The following is an 18,252-nucleotide window of genomic DNA, read 5'->3' as shown; positions in this document are numbered from 1 at the left end:
GCTCTACTTGCATCATTTCAGTGGTTTGGCATCACTTATAATGATATTTCAGTCCATATAGCATGCTCAACTACTTGCATTTATCACCTATTCCGTGCTTTGGATAGTTTGTGTTTTATGCTCCATGTTTGGACCTTTGTGTACGCTTCCATGCTTAGACCATTTAGATGCCATCTAAGTGTGTCTTTGGCCTTATTTTGGTCTGCCTCGGGACTGTTTTGAGTCCTTTTGGCCCTTTGAGGCTTGGTTGACATGGTCATGGCTTGAGCCCCTTGGCTAGCCTTGAGTTTTGGACCTTGTTGCATGCCTTATTTGCATGGTTTGGTTGGTTTGGCACCATCCTTAACATGATTTCAGAGTTTATCAATGCTTGTCATATATCCATGTTCATCCCTTTTAAATGTACTTAAAGTTGCTTTATGCTTAAGTATTGGACCATGTATGCATGCATGTTTGTATGTAAATTTACCTTCATGTTCTTAGCATTTTGGCCAATAATTTGGGCTTATTTGAGGGCTGCCCATATTAGTTTAAGACCATCCTGGCATGTTGTTGCATGCTTGCCTAGTATGTTGCCACATACTTGTTGCATGTTTAGTGAATTTCATGTTGTAGCATGCTAGTTCAATTGTGCCTCGTTGTGTACTTAATCCATGACATGTTGTTGCATGCTTAGGTTGTAATGTATTTGGCATGCATTCTCTCTTTTAGTCACTTAACATGTTGTTACATGTTTGTATGTTGTCACATGCTTGCATGTTTGCATGCTTGTTCACATCTTCATGGTGCATACTTAACTTCCATGCTTAGGTTGCATAGTATCATCGCATGCATCTCTTGCCTCTTGAATCAATCATGATAGAGGTTGGGACCCCTTTGTGTGTTCTATGCATTGCATTCCATAGTGAAATTGCACAACTTGGCATCTTGGGCCATCATGCATTGAAATACGTGATTGGTGGCCCGAGGGTCGAGTACCACACTCCTTTGAGTCTCAAACATGATGAGAAGGGTGGTGGTGCAAACATTGCTTTGAAATGCATTGCCATGTCTTGTCTGTCCTCTACTGCTGTCAAACAGGGTTCTGCAGGAAGAGATGGCCGACCGACCACATTCAGTGCCGGCCGGCCATGAATTGTTGGTCGATATCCCCATAACTGGTCGATGACCACTTTTCCATGGCCGGTGATCATTCCTCTTGGTCAGTGACCTCCTAAAGTGATCAGGGAGTGGTTCAAAAATATCCTGGAGACTTGTACAGTCCTCAGAGGTGCAGAGCAGTGTAAACAGAGGCAACATGTGACATGGTGGTGGGTTTCTGAGCAGAGCCGAGCGTGCCTGCATTCATCCCTCTTCCCGAGGCTGTTTTACTGCTTTCAGTAATTTAATTAATTTGTTTAATTAATTAAGGGTCTGTAATATTTAATTAGCTTATTAGTTAATTAATTTGTATCATTCATTCGGACCCTCCGAGAGAGGGCAATTTTGTAATAAGCGTGCGCGTGTGTGATGCATGTCTTCCAACCACAATTTCTTTCTCCCTTCTACTTAACCGCTTATGATGGTTAGTTCTAGGGCATGTTTCAATTAGCATCCTTATGCTATGCATGTTTGCATCATTCATTTGTATTGCATGCACCGGGCTCGGCGCATCATACTAACTACATAGTATTTCAAATTCCAAGTTGAATACGTATATCGAGTTATTGCATTTCACATGCGGATGTCGAGCCTATTCTAGTTGCATTTTGTATGCGATGCATTAGCCATCTTAACATGGACTTAGATCATACATTTGATTACTAACATGTTCCTTGTTTTGGCTCGGAGTACTAGGTGAGTATTTATGCTTTAGCATCTTGCATGTGTGTAAGTGTTAACATGACAGCATGCTTATCATGAGGCTATGTGCTTATATGATATAACTGCCTGAATGCCTGTGGGTGAAGGTTAGATTACTTGAATTGGATCAATTCATTGAAATCTGTGTTTTAGCCTGCTCGAGAGTAGCAAACCCCAAACCATTTTCCAAACAAAACGGATGTGCGATGCTTTGTTCCAAATCAGGCGATCTAGTCTATACTTGTTTTGCTGCACGCATCACATAGTAATTCTAGCTAATTAATCGGAATAGGAACGCATATGTTTTCAAAAACGAGATATCATGTTTAGTAGTGGCCGATCTTTGATCGGGCGAGCGGGGGTGCTCATAGCTGACCTTCCCCAATCGTACCCAAGTTCCCGAGCCGAGGCAACTTTGGTGATGACAGATATGTGGCCTTAGGCAACGAGTCAGGGTTTCCTAAATTTTCCAAAAAATAAAAAAATATTTAAGTGGCGACTCTGTATCTGGCAAATCAGTCCATGTCTGGCACTTCTTTCTAAAAATCTGTTTTTCAAAACGATTTGTCAGATTTGGACTCTTTGGTGATTTATCAATCTCACATTGCACATTGTGAGATCAGATTAAGAACTGTGACATTGAGTCCTGAACTGTAGTGAGCCCCAAATGAACGAGACGGGATCCCCTCCCAGGACGTTCGGGGACGTCTACACCTTCAAATCGATATTTCTCGGCGCGCAGAACGCTTCGCTCCATGCAATCACCTCATTGTCCATGCGATTGAAGCTTCTCTCCATCGCAATCTTCCACTCCTTTGTACTCGAATCCTTCTTCTCTATCTCTTCCTTTACAAGTTCATGTAACTGATCTCTACACTTCTTCGCCACCTGCAAAGAAATCAAACACCGATTTTGTTAATGAAAAACAAAATAAAAACGACTTCCTTTTTCAATTTCGGATCTGCAATTTGTGAGAGAGAGATCAGATCTAACAAAATGCAAAAGAGATCAGATCAGATCGAGTTCGGATTTTGATCAGATTAGATCGACTTTCTTTTTCGATTTCGGATCTGCGATTTGTGTGAGAGAGAGAGATCGAGTTCGATGAACAGCTAGGGTGAGAGAGATCGATATTAATCGTGAGAGAGAGAGATTGTGTATTACTTTTGTAATTGGAATGGGGTTAAGTGTCTGTTAAGTTAAACAGACTTGGCTCATTGAGACCATCAACAAGCATCACGCCTTGAAAAACGTGTTGACTATTGAGGTATACCACAACATTTTTTAAAATGTCTTGATTCAAGCGCCGTTATAGACCACTTTTTTTGTAGTGTTACAATAAGATGGCATTCCGCCTACAAGTAATAGACCCCATGGCCAACAAATAAGGAGACTCCATGGTCTTGAACTATATTCCAAACTTCTCACTTGAAAAATGGTTAACAACGTGGGATGAACACTAATATCCAGTAGCGATCCTAATGATTCTAAACAATAGTATATTATAGATATATAAGATCATGAATGCTCCAGCTCAATAAATATATATATATAGTGTTGTTTTTAATATCCAAAATATACGTACATACATACGTATACTTTTTCTCAAAAGAATCCTTTTTTATCATTTCAAGAAAATCTATTTTCAGACCTTTGTAACTCATCATTTTCAATTCAAAAAGATTTTCAAAACTAAATCACATCTCGAATATCATATACACATTAACCATTTCGGCAACTCCACAACTCATCTTTTCCAATCCAAATGATTTCATCACTTTGTTTATTTTCAAAATCTGTAGCAATCTAGAACTTTTCCTTCGCTCGAGCGGGGGAGTTGACGCTCGAGCGGACTTGTGAGACTTCCAATACTTTTGTAGTCTGTCCGAGATTCTGAGAGTTGTGAATTCCCGCTCGAGCATAGGAGCGGTCGCTCGAGCGGCTGGCTTTGTTGGTCTGCGCGCTTGAGCGCAAGTTTGGACGCTCGAGCGGTCTGCCTGGTTGAGTTTGAATTTCTTCAAGCCTTCTTCATTTTTTGGTCGATTCATGAGTTTGAATTCCTTCACAAATCCGAAAGGAATCTCATCAAAGCTTGCTCTTTTGCTCGATTCTTGAGGTAGGGGTCCTAGTTCTTCTTCAATACTTACATTTATAGATAGATTTGTAGTATTTTGATTATATACATACAAAATCTACATTTTTGAGCATGTAGTATTAAATCATGAAATTTGGGGGTTTACGGTTTGAAGTGTTGGAGTTTAATTGTTGGGTTAAGATTGTGGATTATGAATCTTAGGTGTATAATCAATGGGAAATTTGGGATAAAAAGTGGTGGTGTGAGAAGTTTTAATTATTTCTTGAAAACCTTAATTTTTCTTGAAAACCCGAAGTCGATTCATGATGATAATTAATGATTTTGCCCAAATTGAAAGTAGAATCACGAAATTGAGAGGTTAAATTGTATATATACAAGTTTAATTGAATTTTGGAAATGTTTGAAAATTATGTTAAAAATTAGCGATTGAACCTTTATTATGGATATTGTAAATCATGCTATAATATGAAATGAAATTTGGGGAAAAGAATTTGTTAATGATGTGGATGGCATGAAACTTGGGATGAAAAGATGAAATGGGGATTTAGGAGTTCACCTTGAATTATGTTGAATTACATTTAGTAGTGTTGAATTGAATCATGTTGAATAGTGTTGATTATATTGAATTGTGTTGACTATGTTGAATTGTGTTGAATCAAGTTGAGTTGTGTCGAGTTTGGGTTGATATTTGGAAGAAGGGGAGTTTTTCCCTAATTGGATCAAACCGTTATTTTGTATAAAAAAATTAAAATTGTCATTGTAAATATGAAATCAGAGGATTATTAATGATGATGGTGGAGTTTGATATGCATTATCACTCCTATATGAGATTTTGGAAAAGCATATCTTTAAAGGAATTTATGTATCGGTTTAGATGTATTTGTTTTGATCTATCAGTGGAGGATAGCTGTGATTGGTGTTGAAATTGCATGTTAACTAGGCAAACCGGACTATTTTTTTAATCATGCATATCATAGAGAATGCAATGGATTTTGAGGATTTAAACTGTATGTTTTGAAAAGAGATTTTGGAAATTCTTGTGTTATGTTTTAAGTGTACTTGTTTCATTTTGAAAATCATATTTTGGATCACATGTATTGTGCTAGTGAAAAAGAGTAAATAATATGATAAGTCTAAAAAATGGTTGTCATTGAATATGACTGTGTGTTTTAATACATTGTATATGTATGATTGTTTGGGAGGAGAAATGGGATGTACTCCATGTGTGATTATGTGATTAAATACATTGTATATGTATGTTTGTTTGGGAGGAGAAAGGGGATGGACTCCACTGTTTGGGAGGAGAAAGGGGATCGACTCCATCATAACTAAGTTGGCCGGAGTGTCCTGGGTGAAAGTCCCAAAATTTATACATGGGTGCTGATCTCGCGAACAAAATTTCCGTAAAATGGCAATTTGAAATGTTTATGTGTATTTTGTATGATTGGAAAACCATTGAGTTGTAGTCTCAGTTTGGTTGTTGTGAAATAATGAAATTGACTCATGAATTGAGAAGAATAAATGAATTGAAAATGAACTGAAGGAAAATGGACTAAGGATTGAAATTGGCATCATGTGGGTAATTGGATTAGGGGCTAGTGATGATGAACTCAATGGATTGCTTGTGACAAAAGGGAAGATTATGAGTTTTATTTTGTAAATAATTGGAAAATTGAATTAAAAAGGGGTTTGTAATTCTCGTGTTATGTTGAACCCTAATTCTTTGGATTTTGATGTTATGGAGTATGGTACTTGGAAATGGAAATGAAATGTGTAATATTAGAATGGAAATGAAATGTGGAATATTAAAATGGAAATGAAATGAGGAATAATTTGGAATCGGGTTGATAAATTTAAGATGATGTTCTTCTTTAAGTGTACTTGTTTTCAAAGAGAATTTATGCCCTCCAAATGATGAGAGACTACATTTATGGCAGGAAGTTTTCTTAAATGTTCAAGTGAAATTTTAAGAAAAAATACTTTCCGTGTAATATTTTGAATTTACAAAATGTCACTTTACTATATGGTATCACCCTGCATGCATGATCATTTCTATCTGTGTGTTAGTTATTCATTGAGAACTATGAGATCCCTACTAGGCATTAGTGCTCACCCCGTGGTTGTTTCATCTTTTTACAGGAAGAAAGTTTGGATTATTTGATTGAAGATTTATGGAGTTCTTGAGTCCCTTTGTATAACCTTGTAGTAGATGTAAATGAAATGGATCTTGTACTTGTATTTATTTATTTGTAACACAGTAGGGGACTGGCATGTATTGTTGTCATTGTAATATTCATTGAGAGAGAGAACATGTTTCATTGTATTTCTATTACTCAAGTGTAATAGATATTTGTATACGAAAAAAAAAATGGACCTAATTTAAAGGCTTTGATAATGTTTTCGAGTAATTAAAATTTGGGGTGTGACAAAATCAATCCACAATTAATCCTTTGTAATCTTGTGCTACTCATTTACATCAAACAACACTCACATTATTACCGAATTCAATATCCACCTCATAACACAACTTCAACTATATTCTCAATACATATTTTCGTCAACAGTAATCTCTTCAAATATACACACATTAGCAATAAAACCTTATAATAATATAAACAACTTATGGTTTCACCAAGCTCCACGTTACCATCCTGGTCTCGCCAAGACCCATGTCTGCCTACTTTACCAATTGCTAGCCGGAAGGAACGCATTACCTCTATATAGCACAACCTGCTTTACCAGGTGCAAACTGGAAGGAACGCATTACCTCTATATAGCACATTAGCCCGCTTTATCGGTTGCTAGTCGGAAGGATCGTGTTACCTCTATATAGCACAATCACATTCCATAACACGTGCATCTCAATTTCCTTTCATTCATTCTCACATAATTATGTAATTATGTAGTTAATCAACAACACATAAGGTTTCATATCAACCTATTTCACATCCATTCCACAACAAATAATATCATTCTCCACCAATGGTCAACGACAAAACCTCTAAGCATTTAATAGTAATAATATAAATTATTAGAAACAAGTTAGTGCGATTCTCATAACATTTCCATACCTCAATATTACTAATATTGTCTAGAGTTAGATTAATAATTATATCATTTCGTAATGTTCACAATTGATTCCCCTATTTTCAATCACCAATATTTACAATGTAGGCCAATTTCATGATAATCATTTACTTCATTCTCTCTCTACTTTTCATTTCTAGTTCACAATGATTATTACAATAATCTATTAATTACTTTTTAACTATCACATTTTTCAATTTTCCAATAACAATACCTAGCTCAACTATTCATAAACACTAACTCTTTTTCGTACTACATAACCATGAAATAAAAATTAAGCTTTTTCATTTTAAACTTCACAACTAACTTTTAATAACATCAGTTCATCATATTTTCACATCACAAGATCAACCATTGAAATTTCCTTCTCTTCCCGTTTCACATTTCTTATTCACAAAAAAATCAACATGACTCAATGTTTATATAAGAAAAAAATCATCTTCTCTTTTCATTCTCATAAACATTAAATTAAAAAATTAGGACTTTTTATTTCAACCATAATAAACATGTTCTCTTAGCTTAAAATTTTCACAATCAACAACAAAATGTAAGATTAAACTATTTGATGCAAGACCCAAAATCTCATCTAAATGTATTTCGAAAATCACTTATAAACTCTTCTTTTTTTTTTATGCAATAGAAAGTACCACATATCCATCTATAGTGATATATTGAAAAGAATCAAAGAAATTCTTACCTCAAAATATGAAGAAAAACAAATCTGAAAATGCAAAGCTTGCTGGATCAAGAATCAAAGACTGTTGTTATGAAAAGTATGACGAGCTCTCCAACTTCCCTTTACAAAGATTATGCAAAATCTCACTCTAAGGACTCCCACTCTAAGCTCAAAACTTGAGCAACAATGGTGGAAATTTGAAAAAGAGAGAGACAAACAACTCTCTAAGAAAGGGCCAAAAAAATAAAAAGAAAGGGGAAGTAAATTACACTCACCTCCCCTGAGGTTTCTGTGATGTCCCGGGTCTTGGACTTGATTAGTATTGACTAGTAAGTTTGTGTGCATTACTTTCGGCGTTTTATCTATCGTGTTGGATTGTTGAAATTTCTTTCCTAACCTTACTTAACCTCTCGTAACTTTTCCGGGTTGAAAATTTTGAGTTTTGGGCATTGGAACTTGTCTTGGGTTGCAAAATAAAATTCTAAGTTTCTGGGCAAACCGCTCGTGTTGTAACAACCCACATTTTATGTCCTAGTCATGCTTGCATGCATTTGTATGTTTTACCATGTTAAGATGCGGTAACGACCCATATTCATGTCCTAGTCATATTCATGTTCATTTACATAACTTGTCTTGATAAGTTTACATTCATGAATCTTGACTTGTTTTGCCTATGTAAGGTCCATGCCTTGTTTTGTGTTTATGAGATTTGCCTGAGTATTGTGTACATGCTTTGTCCCTTCCTTGATGTTAAGCCTAGGTTATGTTAAGCCTAAGTCATGCCAAGCCTAGGTTATGTTGAGCCTAGGTCATGCCAAGCCTGAGTTATGTTACGCCTAGATCATCCCAAGCCAAGGTCATCTTCAGTCTAGAAGTATCTTGGAACCCCTTTGTTTGACCTCCACCTTTGCTTTGACATATTGGCCGAGATGTCATTATCTAGGCCGAGGTGTTAATCACCAAGGCCGAGATGTGTATTATCTAGGCCGAGATGTTACCTTTGCACCCAAGCGATCTTGTCCTGGAGTGGTATGACCTAGACCGAGGTGTGGCACATCTAGGCCAAGGTGTGGCATAGCTTGGTCAAGTGTTGTCCTTCCTAGCCGAGGTCATTGTCACCACTTACCGGGGTGCCTTACCGAGTAGCTTGTTAGATACACTTTGTCATAGTCTTGTCTTGTCAATCTATCACCTTTTTGAAGAGAACCAACCAGCCGTTGCCACGTGTCCGAGCTGAGAGTTAAGTCAGCCGGCAGAGAGAGAAACCCATGATTTGTTTCTATACTTGTTTTGAAGAGTAAAGAGAGAAGCTCTAGAAGAGGGAGAGGAGTTCTTGAGGGAGAGAAGATTTCCAAGCTTGATCCCTAGAGATCGAACCGATAGATCCGTGTTCTAAGGTTAGATTCTTGATCTGCTCATGTTGTTCTTTATGTTCATGTTATTGCATTGCATGATTAAATATGATTTGTAAGCCATCCATTGCTTTGAAGTTCGGTTTTAGAAAGAGAAATAGCATTCATGTGTTCTTCAAGAAAAGTCATGTTTTGATCCGAAAGTTCATGCCTAGATCCATGTTTTGTGTTTGCTTTCACATGATTTTCGAGTATGGGTACCCAGGTCCATGTTTTCGAACTCATAGCATGAAATCCCAGATTTTTGTAATAAAGAAGTTATGATTTTGGCATCCATGTTCTTCATGATCTTCATGTTCATGTTCTTTCTGTTCTTCACGGGTGGAAACCCAGATCTCCAGACCTCATTTCCCGAGGTGTAGTCGCCGAGATCACTCTTACCTAGACCTCACACTTAGGCCAAGCATTGTATCTCACCTTGGCCTACCTTGCATGATCACTTACACCTTAGTTTGTCTTGTGCACACCTCAGCATGCAGCCGCATGCTGAAGCGTAGGTAGCCACACCTCGGCCAAGAGGTGTGGGATCTCAGCAAAGACCTGGTTGGTACCCAGCATGTCTCCCTGACATGTAAAACAGTGTTTTGACTTCCAGCATGTTTTCCCTAGATGTTTCCCAGCATGTTTTTCCGAGATCATTTGCATGCATGTAAGACTTGTTTTGAGAAGTATGTTCAGTAGATTTTGCCATGTGTTTGTAGGACTTGGACCTTTGCCTTGACCCCGACGTCCCAAGAACTAATGTGAGTGGTATTCTTAATAAAGTTATGTTCTTAAGGTTTTGATAAAGCTTTGCCTTGTTTTGATAAAAGTATTTGTTAAGCATGAATGATATCCCTATTTTATGTATCAAGTATAAGCTTTGTTTTGAATGGCATCGTATCAAGTAAGCTTTGTTTTGACGACATTCTCGGAAAGTCCCTCGTGCTGGAGGACTCTAAACTTTCGCAGCACCCTTGATTAGTACTCTAGTGTTAAAGGGCTACGGGCCTTTGTAACATAGGTCCCTCGTGCTGGAGGACTCTAAACTTTCGCAGCACCCTCGTTTGAGATATCTCCCTTGCCACTGACTGCCTTGTGCGGGTGGGTTTGTCTAATCGATCCCGGGTTGATTATTCCCTTGTTTTAGAAGTCCCTCGTGCTGGAGGACTCTAAACTTTCGCAGCACATCTTGTTTTGGAAGTCCCTTGTGTTGGAGGACTCTAAACTTTCGCAACACATCTTGTTTTGAGGGTCCTTTCGTGCTAGGGGACTTTAAGCCTAAGCAGCACCGTCCTTTCGTGCTAGGGGACGTTAAGCCTAAGTAGCACCCTTGTTAAGATATCGGCCACCTACGGACTATGAACAGGTGTGCTCGATGCCGAGGTTATGCTTTTGTTTTGAAGGACCAAGGTTATGCCGAGGTTATGTTTTAAGATTTGACGTATGTTAAGTAAGTAAGTTTTGAAAGACCAAGTTCGATTAATGTTTTATTTCAAGCCAAGCTAAGCTATGTTATGTATGGTTTTGACAAGGATATACTATGTATTGTTTTGAAAAGATCTCGGGTATCATTCATTTAACCTCTTTATTACTTATACCATTCACTGAGTATTCAAGCTCACCCTCCCTATGTATGTATGTAGGTCACAAGCAAGAAGTCGGCTACGCCGAGATGTGTGTTTTGCAAGATGTTTTGGATGCAAGTTATGTCGGCAACATTTATGTCTGCAATCCTGAAAATTATGTTTCATGATTTGTAGCTCAAGTGTTTTTGTTTATGTAGGCAATTTTGATGCTTATGTATTTCGAACATGTCGGCTTGTAAAGCCCTTTTGTTAAGATGTAATATGTATTTTTGTACTTCATTTTATTCGTATTCAAGTTTTAAAGCTATGTAAAGATGTATGCCATTCCATTTGACTTATGCACTGCTCTTATGGACCACTTGTATTTTAAATTATTGCTTCCGCACTTGTGAGCCCCATATATTTATACTCTGATCGTGTGTGAATTTTGAAAGTTGGCCTTCGGTAATCTCGGATTACTGGCCATCACGGCACCAAACTACTAGGGGCGGTTTGAGGTCGTGACACGTGTAGATTTGGAAACCGCTCTAATGGATCCTCACAGAGTTTTTCAAGTTTTTTAGAGTTTTCTGGGCAGAAAATTGCTCAAGCGGATTTTGGTGGATTTTCTAGGCAGCTCTCTGGAGCAAACCGCCTGTGGAGGCAAAAAGTCTTCTCGTGCAGATTTTGGCACGTCTGTCTCAAATTTTGTGTACTTTTCCTCAAAACTGATGCCCAAAAACGTGTTTTGGGCACTTTTTCACTCCTCTCTCTCTCTATATTCATCTTTTCTCTCCCTTCTCTCTACAAACACACCCAAATCCAAACTTCTCTCTAAGATTTAGCTCAAATCTTCAACAGTTTGAGGAGGCTTTTTACACCAAATCTAAGAGGGCGACAAGGGCTACATTTATAACTGATTGGATCGAGTTTTCACCAACTTTGAGTTCTAGGGTTTTCTTCCCCTTCATCTCCCAAGCTTGAGGTAAAGATAATCATTGAGTTATATATATATTTTTGCAAGATTATGTTTGTTTGAAGTATTTCTTATATAGCGATCCAGGTTTTGACCCGACCTTCATAGTATTCTGGACTCGGGTTTTGTGGTTTAATATTGTATCCATATCTCGTTTTCCTCATTTGACTCTTTGCATTTGAGCTTGAGGGTATGTTGGGCATGTTTGGAACAGGTTGGTGGTTAGGTGGTCCAAATTGTTCTTGCCCAAATTTTGGTCTCTTCGCTCGAGCGAGGCTTATTGCGCTCAAGCGAGCCTTGTGTAATTTGCTTCTTCGCTCGAGCGACGTTTCTTGCGCTCGAGCGAGGTCTGAGGGTTTTCAGGTTTCCTTCCCAGACGCAGGATTTCTGGAGAAGATGGAGTTCTTCGCTCGAGCGAGGCTTCTTGCGCTCGAGCGAGCGTTGTGTTATTTGTTCTTTCGCTCGAATGAGGCTTCTTGCGCTTGAACGAGAATGTGCGTCTGTGAAATACCTGAAGGTATGTATTCTACACTCGAGCGAAACTCCTTACGCTCAAGCGAGCATGTGCATCTGTGAAACTTCTGAAGATTTGTATTCTACACTCGAGCGAGGCTTCTTGCGCTTGAGCGAGGTCACTTGTTGTGTCTGGTCGCTCAAGCAACAACTCCTTTGCTTGAGCGAAGACCGCGCATATTAGTTCAGAGCAGAGGAGTTTTACATCACTTTTTGAATCTCTTTTTGCTAAAAACCCTAGATCGGCTGTCTCTTTCTCTCTCTAAAATACTCTCTCTCTCTCCACAAATACTCCATGATCTAAGGGTCTCTCCACCCTACTCCCTTTAATAAAGAGTTAGAGCATCTTGTGGGCTTCCTCTTGATCCGAGCAAAATCGAGTTTGGGCACCTTTGAGTTTCTTCTTCATCTCCTTTGAGCTTCTACACTTGAGGTAGAGATATTCTACACCTTGTGATGGTTTTTAACCTAGGTATTTGTCATTTTGTATAAATGGTGGGATTTGGGGAGGTTTTAGTGAAGTTAGGGTTTGAAATCAAAAACTAAAGAGGGGTTTTCCATGTGGATCTCTAAAGTGACTTAGACCTTGTATATGATGTTTCTTTAGTGCTAAATGGTGGAATCTAGTCATTTGATTGAATTTGAGAAAAGGGGGAGATTTGCCCTAATTTGAGTTAAATAAATTATTTTGTATAAATAATGGAATTGATGTGGGAAATATGAAATTGGGATGGTGTATGAATGAATGGTGTAGTTAGATTTGTCATATCACTCACCTATGAAGATTTGATAAATTATTTGTTTAAAAGATTGTATATCCATTTAGAAATATCTGTTTTGGGCTATCGGTGGAGGATAGCTATGATTATTGTAGACAATGCATGTGGATTAGGTGAACTGGAACCATCGTTAAATTTATGTCATTGAATATGACGGTATGTTTGAGATATTGAATATGTGTCGTGGTTAGTCATTGTATATGACGGTGCTTTTAATGCATTGTATATGTATTTTGTTTGGAAGGAAATAGGGGATGTACTCCATTGTTTGGGAGGAGATAGGGGATGGACTCCATTTAAAATTAAGTTGGCCGGAGTGTCCAGAGTGAAAGTCCCGAAATCTTATATTTTTGGGTGCCAATTCCCTCGGATGTGAATCCCGTAAAATGGCAAGAATGTTTAAGTGTTTTGAATAAGAAAGGTTGTTGAATTGTGAACCAATGAATTGTAGTTTCATTTGGTCTGTTTCAATGAAAATGAACTTGACCCATAAGTTGGTTGAAAAGAAAAAGGATGGAAATGAATTGAGATACGATAATCTACGTTAAATGGTCTTGGAGAGAATATAAGTTGGTTATGTAAATTGAACATTTACTTGATACTCATTCTTTAGTTAAACTGCATATATTGTGTTAGTTTATCTCTACTGGGCTTTTTGGCTCACCCTACTTGGGAAATCATTTTCAGGTACAGGTGATATGCCACCTCCAAGGACATAGCTTGGGAGGACCAGGGCTGAAGGCTCTGTTTTTGTTATATTTATGCTTTAATGTTTATTCAAGCCGAGGGCTTTATATGTAAAAGAGTTAGGACTCTTTCTTTTGTTGTAACCAAGTGATAACTTGGATAGATGTAAGCCCATAGGGCATTTATTTTGTTGTTGTTATCTTAATATTACATCCTATAGATTCAGGATAAACATTTATGAATGTATAATGCATGTGATATCTCTTTTGTAATATAAACTCTGATGAATAAAGTATACCACTTTATTATGTTCATGGACCTTATGAATGGTTTATTGGTGTTATATTTTGGGGGCGTTATATCTTACATGTTTGAGTTATGGTTTGGCTTGATGAACCCTAGATGATGTTAGAAAATGATTTTTTTTTTTTTTTTCTATTTGTCTCAAAACTTTTGAGAATATGAACTATGTTCTAAGGTGTGGGTGTTGTTTTGAAAAAATCTTTTCAAAAATGGAACAAAAGCCTTGTTTTGGTGGAAAACTTAAAATTTGGGAATTTTAGGAAAATATTGAGACATTGTAAAATTTATGCTTAATAAATTGTTACGTGAAGAAATGATGAAGAAATTTCTATAATTGTATTAAAGAATGAAATTCATGGAGAAAATGAAAATTGTTGACTTTGAAGCTTATTGTTGATTTGTCTTGGAAAACCAATGTTTAGAAAACGATTTTTAACATGTGGAGAATACATGTATGTTGATGTTGTTACATTATCTCTTGGAAATATATTATGATGTTATATTGATAAGAGATATGAAAATTTGATCGCAATGGAGGATTGTGTGATGGAATTGAAAATTGGACTATATTAATGCATTGTTTTATTATTGCATTGCCATTCCATTTTATTATTGTTGCAATTAATTTTGAATCTTGCATTGGAAAAGTATTGTTTGAGAAAGGAAATTGTTTGTGAAACAAGATCTTTTTGGATTTATTTTGGGATAAATATGTTAGTAAGTTCGGATAGAAGATGTAGTTGGTATTGGTTAAGTTGGGTTGAGTGTCCATTGTGAAAGACTGAAAACACGCACGGAGGAGGTACCACGTGCCTTCCGGTTAGCAACCGGTAAAGTAGGGATTAATAATGCTTGTTCTGCCTACTTGCAGACACCAACTTAGGGATTACCTAAGTCTTATTTACCGCCCCTTTTGAACTACATTGAAATCATTGAATTGTTAAATTGTCAAATTACATTGTGCACAAAGTTTTCAAAAGATATATATATATATATATATATATGTATATGTTTTTGAATATGGCATGGCATATACATTCATCTCAGGAAATTGTATAAAATGTATATACTTTGTTAAGATTTTCCTACTGGACTTTATGCTCACCCTATGGGATTTTGTACAGGAAAGGATGTGGTGTGCCCGCCGAGTAAAAGGCGCGGAATATATTTTGAGAGCACAAGACTCTCTTCTTTTGTTGTAATTATTTTTGACAAGCCAAGAGCTTTATATGTATAGGTTTGAAAACTACTTTTGTGTAACCGGGTTTAAACCTTGGAAAATTGTAGCCCTTGAGGGCATTGAATTGTACTTGATGTATTGTGTCACATGCTATAGATTCATATTCTAGGAATGTTGAATGTATAACTACATGTGGAACATTCTTTTATAAATCACTGGAGTTTAATGAATATCCATGTTGGAGATTTGATGACAATGTAAATGTTGAGACTTTATTCCTTATATATATATATATATATATAACATTGGAAGGGTTGATTAGTTGTAACGCCCTGAAGTAATTCAACATCAACCACCACATCAACTAATATTTACTAAATAATGACAATAATCCATCCATCTTTACTTGATTAATGAAACGAGCTTATGCAAAAGTTTCATATGCGGATATACATTCAATGATAAGAAAAGAACGCATGAATCTATAGCATGTGAAGCATCTAGGCTCAAATAATTAAAATGCCCATAAGGGCTTACATCTTCCAAGGCAATAGCCTGGTTTCACAAAATGGTCTCTCGAACCCATACATGTGTTAGCCCTTGGCTTACAAAAATTTACCACAAAATAAAGAGCAATCTACTCTTCTCAAAAGATATCCATGTCCTCAACTCGACGGGATCACCACATCTTTACCTGCACCAAAATCCCATAGGGGTGAGCATAAAGCCCAGTAGAGAAACCTTAACAAAGTATATACATTTATGCAAGATTTCCAACATTTAATGCAAATGCAAATGCCATGCAGTGCCATTTTGAAGATAATCCCATGTCATGCTTTTCTTGAAAATCACCATATTCTCAATAACATTTTGCAATCTTATCAATTTCAAACTTCCAATTTTAATCATTAGAGGCGGTAAATACGACTCTGGTAATCCCTAGGTTGGTGTCTGCAAGTAGGCTCAACAAGCACTACCAATAACCCACTTTACCAGTTGCTAACCGGAAGGAAAGTGGTACCTCCTCCGCGCGTGTTTTCGGTCTTTCACCCCAGACACCCAGGCCAACTTATCAAATTCATCTATACTTCCTAACCGGACTTACCAACGTATTTACCCCATAACATTTCAATAGTTCTCATTCACAATATTATTTTCTCAATGTAATGTTCTCAACTCAATTTAAGATGCAATACAATCAATTGAAAGAACATATAATGCAAATGATGCTCAGAATTTCATAACATCCTTCTGTTTTTAAGTATCCCATCAATGCTACAATGTCAACTACATATCCCATTTTCCTCCTTTTAATAGAAGTCAACAAAATACTACTGGTTCAATTAAGTGCAACATCACATGACAACCTTCACATTTTGTACCATCCTCAATACCTTAGCCATTTCAAGGCCTTATGCAATATCCTTGAACATTAAAGATTTCAATGTTCATAGTTCATGTGACTCAACAAATAGATCAACTCATCACTATGCATGTATAAGCATTTGTTAACAAATTCAAATATAGTCCCCAATTTCTCATACTTCAAGGGGTCATCATACTTAAAAGCAATCAATATAGAATACTCACTTTTTTCAAAGAAAACCCCTAATTTCTAGGTTTTCACAAAAACCCTAATATTTTCCATTTCTTATGTAAAACCTCACTATACACCCCAATCTTCAACCCATGTGTCCAATATTTCAAGAAAGATCATTAAAAGAATAAAGGATGAGCTTCTTCTACAACATCCCCAATTTCTTAAATCAAAAACCCATTTTCGAAATCAATCAAGGAAAAGTTCAAAAAAAGTCAATCAAAAGCTTGCAAAATGTATATATAACTCAAAGGAGACCTACCTCAAATCTTGATGAAGATATTAATGAAACTGTAACGCCCTCGAAATAAACCCATAAATCATACAATCTTGACATGCTTAGGCATAAGAGAATAAAGCATAATTTCATTAATCAGAGTATTCATTACAAAAGTATTACATGTTGACATCAAAAGTAAATGCCCTACGGACTTACAACTTTCCAAGTCGACACTTGGTTACAAAAAAGAGAGTACTAACTCAAAACACAAAATAAACCCTTGGTTTGATTTACATGTAATACACAAAAATAAACAAGAGCCTTTAACTCCCACAGCCATCCAAGCTAAGGCCTCGGAGGCGGCATAATACCTGAACCTGAAAAATGATGTCCCATATAGGGTGAGCTAACGCCCAGTAGAGATATGCTAAACATAATATGAGCAATAACTAAAACATTAGCATTCGATGAATGTTTAACTCATATATACCAACTTATAACACATTTCAACTTCATGACAAATATGTCCATGTTTCATTCCATTTTCCATTACTTATCCAGTTCTCAATTTATGAATAAGGCTCAGAACCTGGCCAATAATTAAATGAGACTATAGCTCATATCAAAACACTTCTATACTCTCATAAATGATACACAGATTCGCTATATCAATAACACATTAAAACACTTCCATACTTCATAAATGATACACAGATTTGTTGTATCAATGGAGTTCATCCCATATCTCCTCCCAAATAAAATCCGGTTTAGGAGTCCATCCCCTATCCTCCCCTAAACTGTGGAGTGCATCCCCTATCTCCTTCCACACAACGCAATGTATATAAACACATATCATATACATGAGCATTCAATACATAAATTTGATGTATTATTCCAACCATCATATTCGATGACATAATCAATTGATTAGTTTTAATTCGCCTAATCATCATGCATTGTCTACAACAATCAAGACTATCCTCCACCGATAGCCCAAAGCAATTTATTTCTAAACAGATAATAAATGTATCAACAGATAATTTGACAACAATTTCATAAGTGAGCGATTAATAAATCCAACTCCACCTTTCCCTCTTATAATGAGCCAACTTCATTATTTCCAACTTAATTTCATATTTCCATAACATTCCCAAATTAATTATATAAATTAATTCATACAACAATTTAGGGCTTTCTCCCCCTTTTTCTCTACAATGACCCAAAGGTCCCATCTATCATCAACAACATCAAGACCATCATTTTAAGACCCAAGATACACATTTATAAGTCAAAATAACCAAACCCCTCTTTATTCATTTTGAAACCCTAACACCCAAA

The sequence above is a fragment of the Camellia sinensis genome, chromosome 4 (assembly GCF_055761805.1).
Source record: "Camellia sinensis isolate YWXY chromosome 4, ASM5576180v1, whole genome shotgun sequence".
Lineage (NCBI taxonomy): Eukaryota > Viridiplantae > Streptophyta > Magnoliopsida > Ericales > Theaceae > Camellia > Camellia sinensis.
The sequence above is the reverse complement of the archived record's forward strand: the minus strand, read 5'-3'. Positions refer to the sequence as shown.